The 13,236-nt window shown below is 33.1% G+C and overlaps 1 pseudogene; it reads left to right on the top strand.

Annotated features, from left to right (window-relative positions):
- Positions 1-12,186, top strand: part of LOC120126116 — a 38,394-nt pseudogene extending 26,208 nt beyond the window's left edge.
- Positions 12,187-13,236: the final 1,050 nt, after the last annotated feature.

Raw genomic sequence — 13,236 nt, 5'->3', positions numbered from 1 at the left:
CTTTTTCTTTTTGTCTCAAGCAACCTAAAATGTTGTGTGAAGAAAATTTTCAAATGGATACGGAGTTGTGAAAAACAAAACATGATGTTCTTAAGTTCTTTGTCTTTTTTTCATTTACTTAGTTGAAACTTGCTTATAGAGACATGAATTTGGACTTAGGAGACGTCACCCAACAAGGACGTTGAGTTAATCGATCGATGGAATCGACCAAGAGGGGTTGAATTGGCAATTAAAAATTTGGTGGAAGCTTTTGCAGAAAATTGAAAGTAATTGCACAGCAATTTAAAGTGGTTCAACTTTCTCAATCAAAGTCTACGTCCACTACCTTAGCTATCCACACTAAGGATTTTTCACTAATTTTTCTTTCTTTTTAGGACAAAGAGTAATCTTACAAATCCCTCAAGAATTATACCCCAAATTCTTGAGAACACTCTCTCCCAAAGAGAAAATACAAATTTTGCAAACTTATAAGAAAATCCTCACAAGGCAAGATGTTTGCACAATTCTAGAACAAAGAAAGAACACTCAAGAATAATAAAATTGAGCACAATAAGTGTTCTTGAAAGCAAAAATGAATATTAATGAAATAGGCTTGAAAATGCTCAAACTTGAGGTTTGATGCTTTCTCTTTGATTCTCTCTTGATTCTTGTTGATTCTTGTGATTGTTGTTTCTTGTTGTTGATCAATGGCTTCTAAACTTGTTTAAATACACCTTCAATTGATTCTGAACATTGGGGATGATTAGTGGAGTCAATGGATCCGTTTAAGTGTGAAAACAATTAATAAAACTGCTTGGAGCATGGGGGGAATCGGTACCCCCTCATAGGGAATCGATTCCCTTAGTGTAAAATTCAAATATTTCGACCGTTAAACAGGGGGAATCGGTACCTCCTTGGGGGGGAATCAATTCCCTCGAGTATTCTGTTATTTCTCGGATCCAAACCATTCAAGGGGGAATCAGTACCCCCTTGGGGGGAATCAGTTCCCTCTGGGCAATCTGCCCATTTTGGTTTTATTTTAATTAAGAAATGATTTTTGACTCGATTAAGGCTCGAAATACTTTGTAAATTTATTTTTAACATATTTTTCACTTTAGTAAGGATTAAAAAGAACTTTGAAAGACTTGGAGTAATTTTTGATATTCGAATAATTATATCGAATCTACTTAGAAAATCTTTTGTAAAATCTTAAAATTCATTTAACTTAATTTGTTATATCGAAACATCAAAATGTTTTCAACAATCTCCCCCTTTTTTATATAACAAAACATTTTAGTAATTTTAAGATTTTCTAAAAATTTTGAAATCAAGTTTTGAAATTACTCCCCCTTACTTTAACACTTCTCCCTTTTTTTGTTAAATCAAAAAGAGTTTAAAACATTTTTAAACAAGGTTTTGAAAACTTTAGACAATTGAATTAGAAAAATTAAAGTTCTAAGCTGCTAAGAACACAATCAAAAGAGATATCAGCCATTAGTTTCATAATCAATATTCATAATCAATGTGCACGGCAAAAATTGGTCATAATGCAACTAATATGTAAATGATGCAAAAATAAACATTAAGCTCAGAAAAACCGAACCAAATATATAAGCATGTAAGTTCAAATATCCAATCATCCAAAACAGAAAAATCCAACATTCATAACAAATTCAAACATCCAAAACATTCAAAATGTTAAAACAATAAGTTCTAAGTCTCATCTAAAGCGCGGCAAGAATCAAGCATCCGTTGGAGGATCGGGAGGAGGAAAATGAGCTTCCATTGTGGCCATATCATGTGCGAGCGAATTAATACGTTCATTCATTGTTGCGTTGTTCGCGTGCATCTCCCAGAGAATCTCCAATTGTTGAGCTCCCATAGATGATAAATTGGATTCTATGGAAGTTAGTCGTGAGTCCATGGATGCATATCGAAAATCGAATGTCTCCATAAAAGATTGAAAATATAGAGGCATTTGATCTTCTTTTTGTTCTTGATCCTCATGCTGCTCCACCTCATCATCGATGTTGTCTGCTTCCAGAGATTACTCACTAGTACGAATCCATATACTAGTCTCTTCATTGATCTTCCATCCCGATTTAGTTAAAGAAAAGAGATTGATTTGGTTTTTGAGTGGAAAAACGGTATCAAGGCCAACCCTAAGCTCGGCTTTAGAAAACAGATTACTCAGAATAAAACTGTAAACTAGAGATGAACAGAGTTTCTTGTTAGGAACAAGGTTTACGGTTTCGATAATTTCGGTAAAGATAATCTGAGGTAGGTTTATTTCAAGATTATTTAGGACGTAATGTAGCCAAAAGAGATCCAAGGCTTGAAGAGTGAAGTATCAGCCTCCGTATGGTCGAAACCACTAAGAGATCATAAGATGAAGAAAACGGTTATGAAGATCTAAAACACTCGCACTATCCCTTCGTTTATACTAAGAACCTGCCATTTGTTTTTCATTTTCTAAGCCTTCATTATCTAATCCAAATTCTCTGGCTATGTATTCCGAGTCAATGTAAAAGAATTTTCCTAGAAGATAGGATTGTATTCCTATGGTTGTGGTTTTAGCCCGGTTTTGAACACAAACGGCATTAGAGTAGAATATACGAACTAGTTGATGATAAACTATTGGTTCAAGTTTGAAGAGTTTATCAAATTTACACTCTTGTAGGGTAGGAAGATGTCAAAAATTGATGTTTAACATGGCTTGAAGAGATGGGATTCGTTCTTCCCGGATTTTGTAAGACTCAAAGTATTGAGAATACCTAAAGAAAAGATTTTGTCGACGACCGGGTTCATTGAAACACGAGTTACGAATGGTCATATTTGGATCATCGGGATTAGGATTAGGAATTTGTTGGATAGGATGAGGATTTGGAGTTGAGTTTGGTGGTTGGTTTGATCGACTAGAGGAAGGCCTAGAACGTTTGTGAACATGACGTAAGATAATCGGAATAGAAAGAGTAACCTGCAATTTTAAAAACACATGTATGCAACAAATATCAATCCCAAAACTCAATTGAGTCCACAATATTTCAAGGTTCTCTAAACCGAATCCTAATGGGAAAAGTTTTGAAAAATTATGTTTGAAAAACAAGTTTTGAAAATTAATATGCGTATAGTTTTCATAGTAACAACATAATTAAATAAAAAACACAAATTTTAAAATTAATTAAAGATTTCATTTTTTTTTATTTCAAAAATTCAAAAATCAATTGAAAAATTGCGAGATTTTGATGAAATTAGTTGTAAACTTTAGTTTAGAAACATCAAATAATCAATGCCCGATATATAGTTCAATCTAGAACTAATTAAAACTAGTCCTAAAATCATAAAATGATAAAATATAAGTTTTAGAAAAATACCTAGAAGTTTTTCGGATTTGAGTGAGATTGGATGAAGTTTGCACGATTTTAATGATTCTAGCAGGTTTAGGAGATGAAATATGATGAAATTCCGACTTGAGAATGTTGTTTTGAAGTAAAGTAGAGATTTAGAGAGATAGAGAGAGTGATAGGCGGCAAAGAAGAGAAGAGAGGGTTTGAAAGAATATGTTGTTTGGGCGTTAAAAATAAGAGACCCTGTGGGGTGTATCGATTCCCTTCAAAGGGGAATCAGTTCCCCTTCAAAGGGGGAATCGGTTCCCCTTCAAGGGGGTATCGATTCCTCCTGCACCAAAATGCTAAAAATATGAGTTTAAACACTCAAAATGCTAAATTAATTTGCTCTAGTGGTATTGGCAACTCATATATTGAAAAATTAATCATGTTTAATCAATCAATTTTATCCTTAAACTACATTTGAACATAAAATTAATTTCCACTAAGAATCATAAACTCCCCCTAACTAATAGCAAAGAATGCAATCAAACAATATTATTATTATAAGCATTTTTCATTTATTCTTAAAAGTGCTAAAATTAATTTAAACACTAAGTGAAGATTGGTCAGTTAAACCTAATTCTCTCGTAAGTGTCCAAAATATTTCTTTGTCTAATGCTTTTGTAAAGATATCCGCTAATTGGTGCAAAGTATCAACAAATTCTAGAACTACATCTTCCTTAGCGACATGGTCTCTAACGAAGTGATGTCTAATTTCAATATGCTTAGTTCTAGAGTGTTGGATAGGATTTTTAGTGAGACAAATAGAACTAGTATTGTCACACTTGATAGGAATGGTTCCTACTTCAATTCCATAATCAAAAAGTTGTTGCTTCATCCATAAAACTTGTGCACAACAACTACCGGCTAAAATGTATTCCGCTTCAGTGGTAGATAATGCAACACAATTTTGTTTCTTTGAAAACCAAGAAATTAGCATATTTCCAAGGAATCGGCAAACACCGAATGTGCTTTTCCTATCTAATTTGCATCCTCCATAATCCGCATCAGAAAAGGCATGCAAGCTAAAGCTAGAGTCTCTAGGATACCAAAGTCCTAAACTATGAGTGTCCTTAAGGTAACTAAAGATTCTCTTAACAGCTAGTAAATGTGATTCCTTATAACATGATTGAAATCTTGCACATAAGCAAACACTAAGCATAATGTTCGGTCTACTTGCGGTTAAATAAGTCAACGAGCCAATCATTGACCTATATAATTTAACATCCATATATTTACCTCATTCATCTTTGTCAAGCTTTGTAGATGAGCTCATTGGAGTGTCATGAGGTTTCCCATTTTCTAGTCCAAACTTCTTGAGAATATCCTTGACGTACTTAGCATGATTGATGAAGATGCCAACTTTTCTTTGCTTGATTTGGAGTCCCAAGAAAAATGAAAGCTCCCCCATCATGTTCATCTCGAATTCACTTTGCATTAGCTTAGAAAATTCTTGGCAAAGAACATCATTAGTAGAACCAAATATTATATCATCAACATAAATTTGAACTACTAATAAATCTTTACCTTTATGCTTTAAAAACAATGTAGTGTCAACATTCCCTTTTGAAAAACCTTTTTCAACTAAAAAAATTGACAATCTTTCATACCAAGCTATAGGAGCTTGTTTTAAACCATAAAGCGCTTTTGTATATTTAAGAACATGATTTGTTTTGAATCTTTAAAACCAGGAGGTTGTTCCACATACACTTATTCTTTTGTAAAACCATTTAAAAATGCACTTTTAACATCCATTTTATATAATTTAAATTCATGAAAACATGCAAATGCTAATAATTCTAATTGCTTCCATCCTAACTACGGGGGCATATGTTTCATCATAGTCTATGCCTTCTTCTTGAGTATACCCTTGAGCTACAAGTCTAGCCTTGTTCTCACTATATTACCATTTTGATCAAGCTTATTCCTAAATACCCATCTAGTACCTACAATAGACTTATTACTAGGCCTTTCAACTAATGTCCATACTTTACTTCTCTCAAATTGATTTAACTCTTCTTGAATAACCATAATCCAATGTTCATCATTTAATGCTTCTTTAATATTCTTAGGCTCTATGCATGAGATAAATGCCACATAATTACAAATATTTCTAAGAGAATATCGAGTTGTTACCCCTTTGGATGGATCACCTATTATTTCACTATCCTTGACATAGTTGTATTCCCTTGGGTAAGAGACTTCCCTTTCTTCAATGGTTGGATTCTCGAGAGGATCTTGAGTTTCCTCATCTTTCGTTTCTTCTTTTGATGATGGTTCTCCAATTTCATGTCTAACATCATTTATGTTTATAATACCTACATCATCATTCACACAAGAATCCTTCCTCGGAAGGGGATTATCATCGAAAACAACATGTATAGACTCTTCTACAACTAATGTTCTTTTATTAAATACTCTATAAGCTTTAGAATTTAAGGAATAACCCAGAAAAATTCCTTTATCACTTTTAGCATCAAATTTGCCAAGATTGTCTTTACCGTTGTTTAAAACAAAACATTTTCATCCAAAATGATGAAAATAGCTAATGTTAGGCTTTTTATTTTTAAAAAGTTCATATGGAGTTTTCTTCCAAATAGGCCCAATCATTACTCAATTAATAACATAACAAGCGGTATTTGTGGCTTCCGCCCAAAAATATTTTGGCAAATTGTTTTCACAAAGCATGGTTCTAGCCATTTCTTCTAAAGTTTGATTTTTCCTCTCAACAACTCCATTTTGTTAAGGGGTTCTAGGTGCTGAAAAATTATGGCTAATACCATTAGAATTACAAAATTCAGTAAATCCAAGATTTTCAAATTCAATTCCATGATCACTCCTAACACTAGTTATAGAGTAACCTTTTTTATTTTGTATTACTTTTGAAAACGTGATGAATTTTTCTAATGCTTCATCTTTAGTATTTAAGAATAGAACCCTAGTATATCTAGAATAGTCATCTACCAATACAAATGCATATTGTTTTCAATCAAAGCTAGTAGTTCTAGATGGCCCAAAGAGATCTAAATGAATCAATTGTAATACTTTACTAGTGGATACGTCATTAATGGATTTTAAAGAAACTCGTTTTGTTTTCCTTTAGCACAAGCATCACATATTTTATCGTTATCAAATTTTAGCTTTGGCAACCCTCTAACTAGTCTCCTTGAATTAGTCATTGCAAAACACTCATACTAGCATGTCCTAGTCTTCTATACCATAACCAACTATCATGCTCATCTTTAGCAACTAAGCATAAATTAGTCATATCTATATAATCTAAATGCACCATGTAAATATTTCCTATTCTATGACCAACAAGCATAATTCGATTAGATTCAATGTCAATGACTTTACAACCATTAATATCAAACATGACATTGAATCCCTTATCACACAATTGACTAATACTCAATAGATTATGCTTTAATCCATTCACATATAAAACATTCCTAATTTGTATGGAAGAGGTATTATCTATAATGCCTATATCTTCAATGTGACCTTTTGAGTTATCACCAAAAGTCACCTCTCCTCTATTTTTGGCGTTGAGCTTTATGAACCGACTTTTGTCTCCGGTCATGTGTCTTGAGCATCCACTATCAAGGTACCATGAGTTTGAATTTGTTTCTCGTGCCTTGTAGCAATGCTCCTTTTCCTACAAACATAGATTAATTTTTTATTTTTGGTACCCAAATTCTTTTGGGTCCATATTCATTAGTTTCCAAAATCCTAGTCCCCTTAGTTATCCATTTGTGTAGGATATCCTTATTTTTAGTAGTAATGAGTTCTTTAGGAACCTATATACTTCTAACGATTTTTTCATTAGAGGTTCTTCGGGGACCTCTATGATTGTAGTTTTTAAAACTTTTTCTAACAAAGTTGGATTTTGAATTTTCTCCATTTTCAAAACGTTTTGTTCCAACTTTATCAAAAGAAGCTTTAAGATCATCAATTTTCTTTTGATGATCATCATTGACCTTTGAAAGTAAATTTTGCAAATCAAGATTTTTCTTTTCAAACTCTTCTAGTTTGATTTGAAATTTTTTTATTTTACTTTCAAGATCATTGTTGGTTTTGGACATAAGACTATTTTCACTTTTTAATTTTGAAATATCATTTTTGTATTTTGAAAATAAAGTCTTATAATCCGAAGCCAACCCATTATAATCCTCTAATAACTCATCATAAGATAATTCATCCAAATCTAATGAGTTAGAAGTTACCTTAGAATCTTCCCCGAATGTCATCAAGCACAAGTTTGCTACTTTTTGTTCCTCTTTATCGAAACCTTCTTCATCGCTCCATTTAGCTACATGAGCCTTGTTCTTCTTTTTTGATTGACCTTTTTTCTTCAATTGAGGGCAATCATATTTGACATGCCCCGAATTTTTGCACTCGTAGCAAATGATCGAGTCCTTCTCCCTGGTTCAATTTTGAAGCCTTCATTTCATTTAAATTTTCTTTCTCGGTTTGGCCTCATCAATTTTTTTAACCGTTTAGCAAATAATTCCATTTTCTCGTCATCGTCATCTTCATCCGAATCACTCTCATCTTTTATGGATTTGAGAGCAACTCCAACGTTCTTCTCCTTCTCCTTTGGTGTCTCATCAATCTTATCGAGGTCTACCTCATCTTGAAGCATCATTTCACGAGTGATGAGTGAGCCGATTAGTTCTTCAAGGGTTAAGGACTTTAGGTTCTTAACCTCAATAATTACCGTCTTATTTGATTGCCATGATTTTAGAAGTGAGTAAACCAACTTCCTCATAAGCTTTTCATTTGGAATGATCTCTCAATATGATTTGAGACCATTGAAAATCGTGGAAAATCTATCCGTCATAGATTTGATATCTTCATCCGGTTTCATCCTGAAATTTTCATAGCTATGAGTTAGAAAACTAATTTTAGATTCTTTTACCTCGTCGGTGCCTTCATGAGTGACTTGTAGTTTGTCCCATATCTTCTTGGCGGTTGTACAAGATGAAACTCTCCCATATTCATCTTGTCCAAGAGCACAAAAGATAATATGGATGGCTTTGGAGTTGAGCTGAAACATTCTTGTATCTCCTTCACTCCACAATCTTGGATGAGTGGAAGGTTTGATGTATCTGTCTTCTATAATATTCCATGCTCTCATGTCACTTGCTTGAATTAAATACTTCATCCTATTCTTCCAATAAGCATAATTAGCTCCATTGAAGAAAGGAGGCTTGTTGACGAGCAATGAATCAAAATCGAAGTCGGAGTTTGAAGCGTCGGCCATTGATGACTTGAATATCGATGTAACTTTTCCCGAATCAACTTAAGAGGCTATTAAACCTTCAAATAGTGAGGCTCTAATACCAATTGTTGAGTTAATCGATCGATGGAATCGACCAAGAGGGGGTGAATTGGCAATTAAAAAATTGGTGGAAGCTTTTGCAGAAAATTGAAAGTAATTGCACAACGATTTAAAGTGGTTCGACTTTCTCAACCAAAGTCTACGTCCACTACCTTAGCTATCCACACTAAGGATTTTCCACAAATTCACTAATTTGCCTTTCTTTTGAGGACAAAGAGTAACCTTATAAATCCCTCAATAATTATACCCCAAATTCTTGAGAACAATACAAATTTTGCAAACTTACAAGAAAATCTTCACAAGGCAAGATGTTTGCACAGTTCTAGAACAAAGAAAGAACACTCAAGAATAATACAATTGAGCACAATAAGTGTTCTTGAAAGCAAAAATGAATATTGAATGAAATAGGCTTGAAAATGCTCAAACTTGAGGTTTGATGCTTTCTCTTTGATTCTCTCTTGATTCTTGTTGATTATTGTTTCTTGTTGTTGATCAATGGCTTCTAAGCTTGTTTAAATACTCCTTCAATTGATTCTAAATGTTGTGGATGATTAGTTGAGTCGATGGAGTCGTTTAAGTGTAAAAACAATTAATAAAACTGCTTGGAGTGTGGGGGGAATTGGTACCCCCTCATAAGGAATCGATTCCCATAGTGTAAAATTCAAATATTTTGACCGTTGAGCAGGGGGAATCGGTACCTCCTTGGGGGGAATCGGTTCCCTCCCAGCATTATGTTATTTCTCAGAGCCAAACCATTCAGGGGGGAATCGGTTCCCTATGGCAATCTGCCCATTTTGGTTTTATTTTAATTAAGAAATGATTTTTGACTCGATTAAGACTTTGTAAATTTGTTTTTAACATATTTTTACACTTTAGTAAGGATTAAAAAGAACTTTGAAATACTTGGAGTAATTTTTGATATTCGAATAATTATATCGAATATACTTAGAAAATCTTTTGTAAAATCTTAAAATTCATTTAACTTAATTTGTTATATCGAAACATCAAAATGTTTTCAACAAAGGAGTATCCAAATACTACATGATCTATTTTTTTAAAAAAATTGAACATACTCATTTCATATACATATTCTTATGTGGCCCTCATATTTGAGTCTAAGTAACAAACCGGATGCATATAAGCCAGAAATTTTTATATACTCCAAAATTGTTGAATATATATGTCAAAAATAAAAACAAACCAATTATGTTATGGTTCTGATTATTGTTGAGTCACCGGTCGATGTTTCACAATGCATAATCATTTATTTTTGTTTCTTCTACGATTATGACTTATTGTTATGAAATGGAACTCGTTGAAGGGAATTACACACCTTAGACTTGTTAAAGAATATTCAATCTTGTAGTTTTTTTTTTTTTTTTTAAGATTTTGACTTTCTTGATGCAAATCAGCCTTTTTAAATAGGGGTTGCATCTCTTATTTGAATAAAAGACTTACTAGGCAAGCAATCCCTACTAAAGAAAGACTTCTAAGAATATAAAATACTAATAGATAAAATCTCCCAATAATAATAAACTCACTCCTCCTAGTTATAAGAACTACGATAAAAGTAACTCCTTTATCATTATGATCAGTAAGGCTGAGATTAATATCATGTTATGCTTTATTCTTTTCTTCATCATTTTCAATGTTGAACTCTTGCAGGCTGCTGCTGAAGCTGACTCATTCTTTTGTTTCGTCGAGTTGCTGAGTGGATTATGTGATCATTTCTACAAGCAACTTGACAACATCAATGTTGGAATTCGTAACACAATTACTCGACTGTCACAATTTTTGAAAGAACATGATGAAGAGCTTTGGCGTCATCTAGAGATCACAACTAAAGTAAGATATCATTGCAAAATTCAAACATCTTGTTGTATTATTTAGATCATATCTTTTCATACCTTTTATGTCATCTTCTATATATGGATCATGCTTACCTTTTACTCCAATCGCATTCCCACCTAGGTTGCAATTAAGTCAATTTGAACTGTAAAAGCTCGAGAGCTCTACTTGAAACTCTGGACTCAGTTTGGCTTGAGTTTATCAAGTTTAACATTTGAAAGCTTGAGCTTAATTCAAAATAAAAATTGAATTCCTCAAATTTGCTCAATTAATATTGTTTATTTAGTGAAAAGTAAATTTAATTATATGCTTTGACATCAAACTCATTATTTATACTTAAGCTCGAATTAGAATTTATATTTTTCAATATTAATTAAGAATGGTATATATTAAATTGTAAGAGCTTGATGAGGCGTGCTAGCTATTTGAGTCAAGCATTAGGATACTTGAATTCAACTGGCTCAATAACTTGAGCTTTCGGTTAGACTATGACCGAGCCATGTTATGTTTTTTCTTTGAAGCCAAATCTGAATACCTTGCAAGTGCAAGTGTCTCATTTACCCTCCTATGGCCCGGCTCCTCTACAATTCCAGTCCCCTTACTTCATTGTCATTTCTTGCCATGGAAATTATTTCGGTCTAATGCTAACTGCTGAATATCACAGGTCAATCCCCAGTTTTATGCATTTAGGTGGATTACTCTGCTCTTGACGCAAGAATTTAATTTTGCAGACAGCCTTCATATTTGGGACGCACTTTTAAGTGATCCGGAAGGTCCTCTAGAATGATTGCAAGTTTAATCACCCTGTTTTTCACTCGAACCTTGTTAGCATGATAAATGGTTCTAGTCGTGTTTGAAATTTGATCAAATGTTATGTGGGTGATAATTTTGTTATTGGATTTGTCTTTTATCGGTTTATTTGACGTTGACGTAAAGCCCCATTGATCAAATACACAGGATTACTTAACCTTTGAATTCTTCATTTTTGGTATTGATTTAATCAAATACAAATGATTACTGAAACTTGGGATTATCTATATGATTCAAGTCCTCATTTTTCTCAGTGTGTCGTATCCGACACTCTTTGATGCATTTATGGAATATGAGCACGAGGAAATGCCCCTCAAAAGCATGTTTAAACATTTAGAAAAATTAAATATTCACGTGTTGGACGCATACTCATATCCGACACTCGTAATTGAATTGAGCAGCATAGGAGAGTTTTTACAAGTTCTTCGAAAACAAGCATGCATGTATTTGCAGGAGCATACTCATATCCGACATTCATAATTGAATTGGTAGCGTAGGAGATTTTTACAACTTCTTCTAAGACAAACATACATTTATTTGCAGGAGACGTTGCTTCGGGTATGCTGTGCGATGCTGATTCTAGTTCGTCGGCGCTTGCTTGCTGGGGATTTCACTTCTAATCTTAAGCTACTCCAAAACTATCCTCCAACAAGTATCAGTCATTTGCTGTATGTTGCAAATAAGCTGCGGTGACAAGCAGCGCGCTGAAGACTATCACTGGTTCGGTCTTTCTTTTATCTCTTCACCCTAGGAGCTCCTTTTCCTTCGATTTTACAATGGGTTAATGTGTAATTTGTAACCCGAAGTTTACATCGATTACTGAATTTGTAGCTAAAGAAGAAAGTATTTACAATCAGGTACATTACACTCCATTCCGTTCCTAAGCTTTGAATTTGTTTGTTATCTAAGAAGGGAAACAAAATTCTATCTATTAGCAATGTGGTTGGTCCATACTACGCTGTTATGTGGCAAGTTGTGGTAGGAGCCGTTTGGGAATACTTATGGAGGTGTCTTTGTCTTAAAATTTCGTTTGAAACGCAGAAGCATTCTCAAACAATTTATTTTCAGTCAAAAATTCACTTTTGTAAAGTGATTATTGACTCAAAGCAACAAGCTCAAAAACAATGCTTTTACATTGGAAAAGCTCATTTGGAGAAGTATTCCCAAACTTGCTTGTGGGAAATAAAGTTTAGGTAGCTAACTGTAACTTTCTTTTAATACTAAATTGTTTAACAGTGTATGGTTCTGAGATTATTTTACATATTGAGCACCGTACGATATAGATTGTAATATTTGTTGCATGGCCAAGTATGATTTATATTTGAATTCAATAAATCAATTCTTATAAAAAAAATCATTAAATCAATTATTTTTACATCTATATAATTAAGCATTTAAAATGAGATATTACTCTTTATATATAGAGAGAGAGAGAGAGAAACAATTAGTTTTATTCAAATAGGAAATATCTCAAATTATAATAAAGATTTACAATCATAATCGTAAATTAAGCATATTATTAGGAAAAATTCTTATAATCATTGAAGCAAACTAGCAACTTGTGATCACACAAGGATCATACAATGAAATATTAAAAATCTAACTAAGAAACTCAAAAACAAAGATAGATACAAAAAAATCTTATCGCATCGACAAACGAATTACAAAAGGGATCAAATTATTGAAAGATTACCAACAAACCGCAAATCAGACTCGAGCGATGTGAAAATCTATTAACGAACGTAAACCAGGTATCCAAATCTAATCAGAGAGTCCAAAGCATGGAAGATCAACAAGATATCAGATAAATGTTATATTGATCAGTCGTGGTGATATCAAATCAACCCTTAGGAAAAAAAAGATAAA

Source organism: Hibiscus syriacus, unplaced genomic scaffold (genome assembly GCF_006381635.1).
Source record: "Hibiscus syriacus cultivar Baekdansim isolate YM2019G1 unplaced genomic scaffold, ASM638163v2 tig00110450_pilon, whole genome shotgun sequence".
NCBI classification, from domain to species: Eukaryota; Viridiplantae; Streptophyta; class Magnoliopsida; order Malvales; family Malvaceae; genus Hibiscus; species Hibiscus syriacus.
This window is presented reverse-complemented; position numbering and strand designations above follow the sequence as displayed.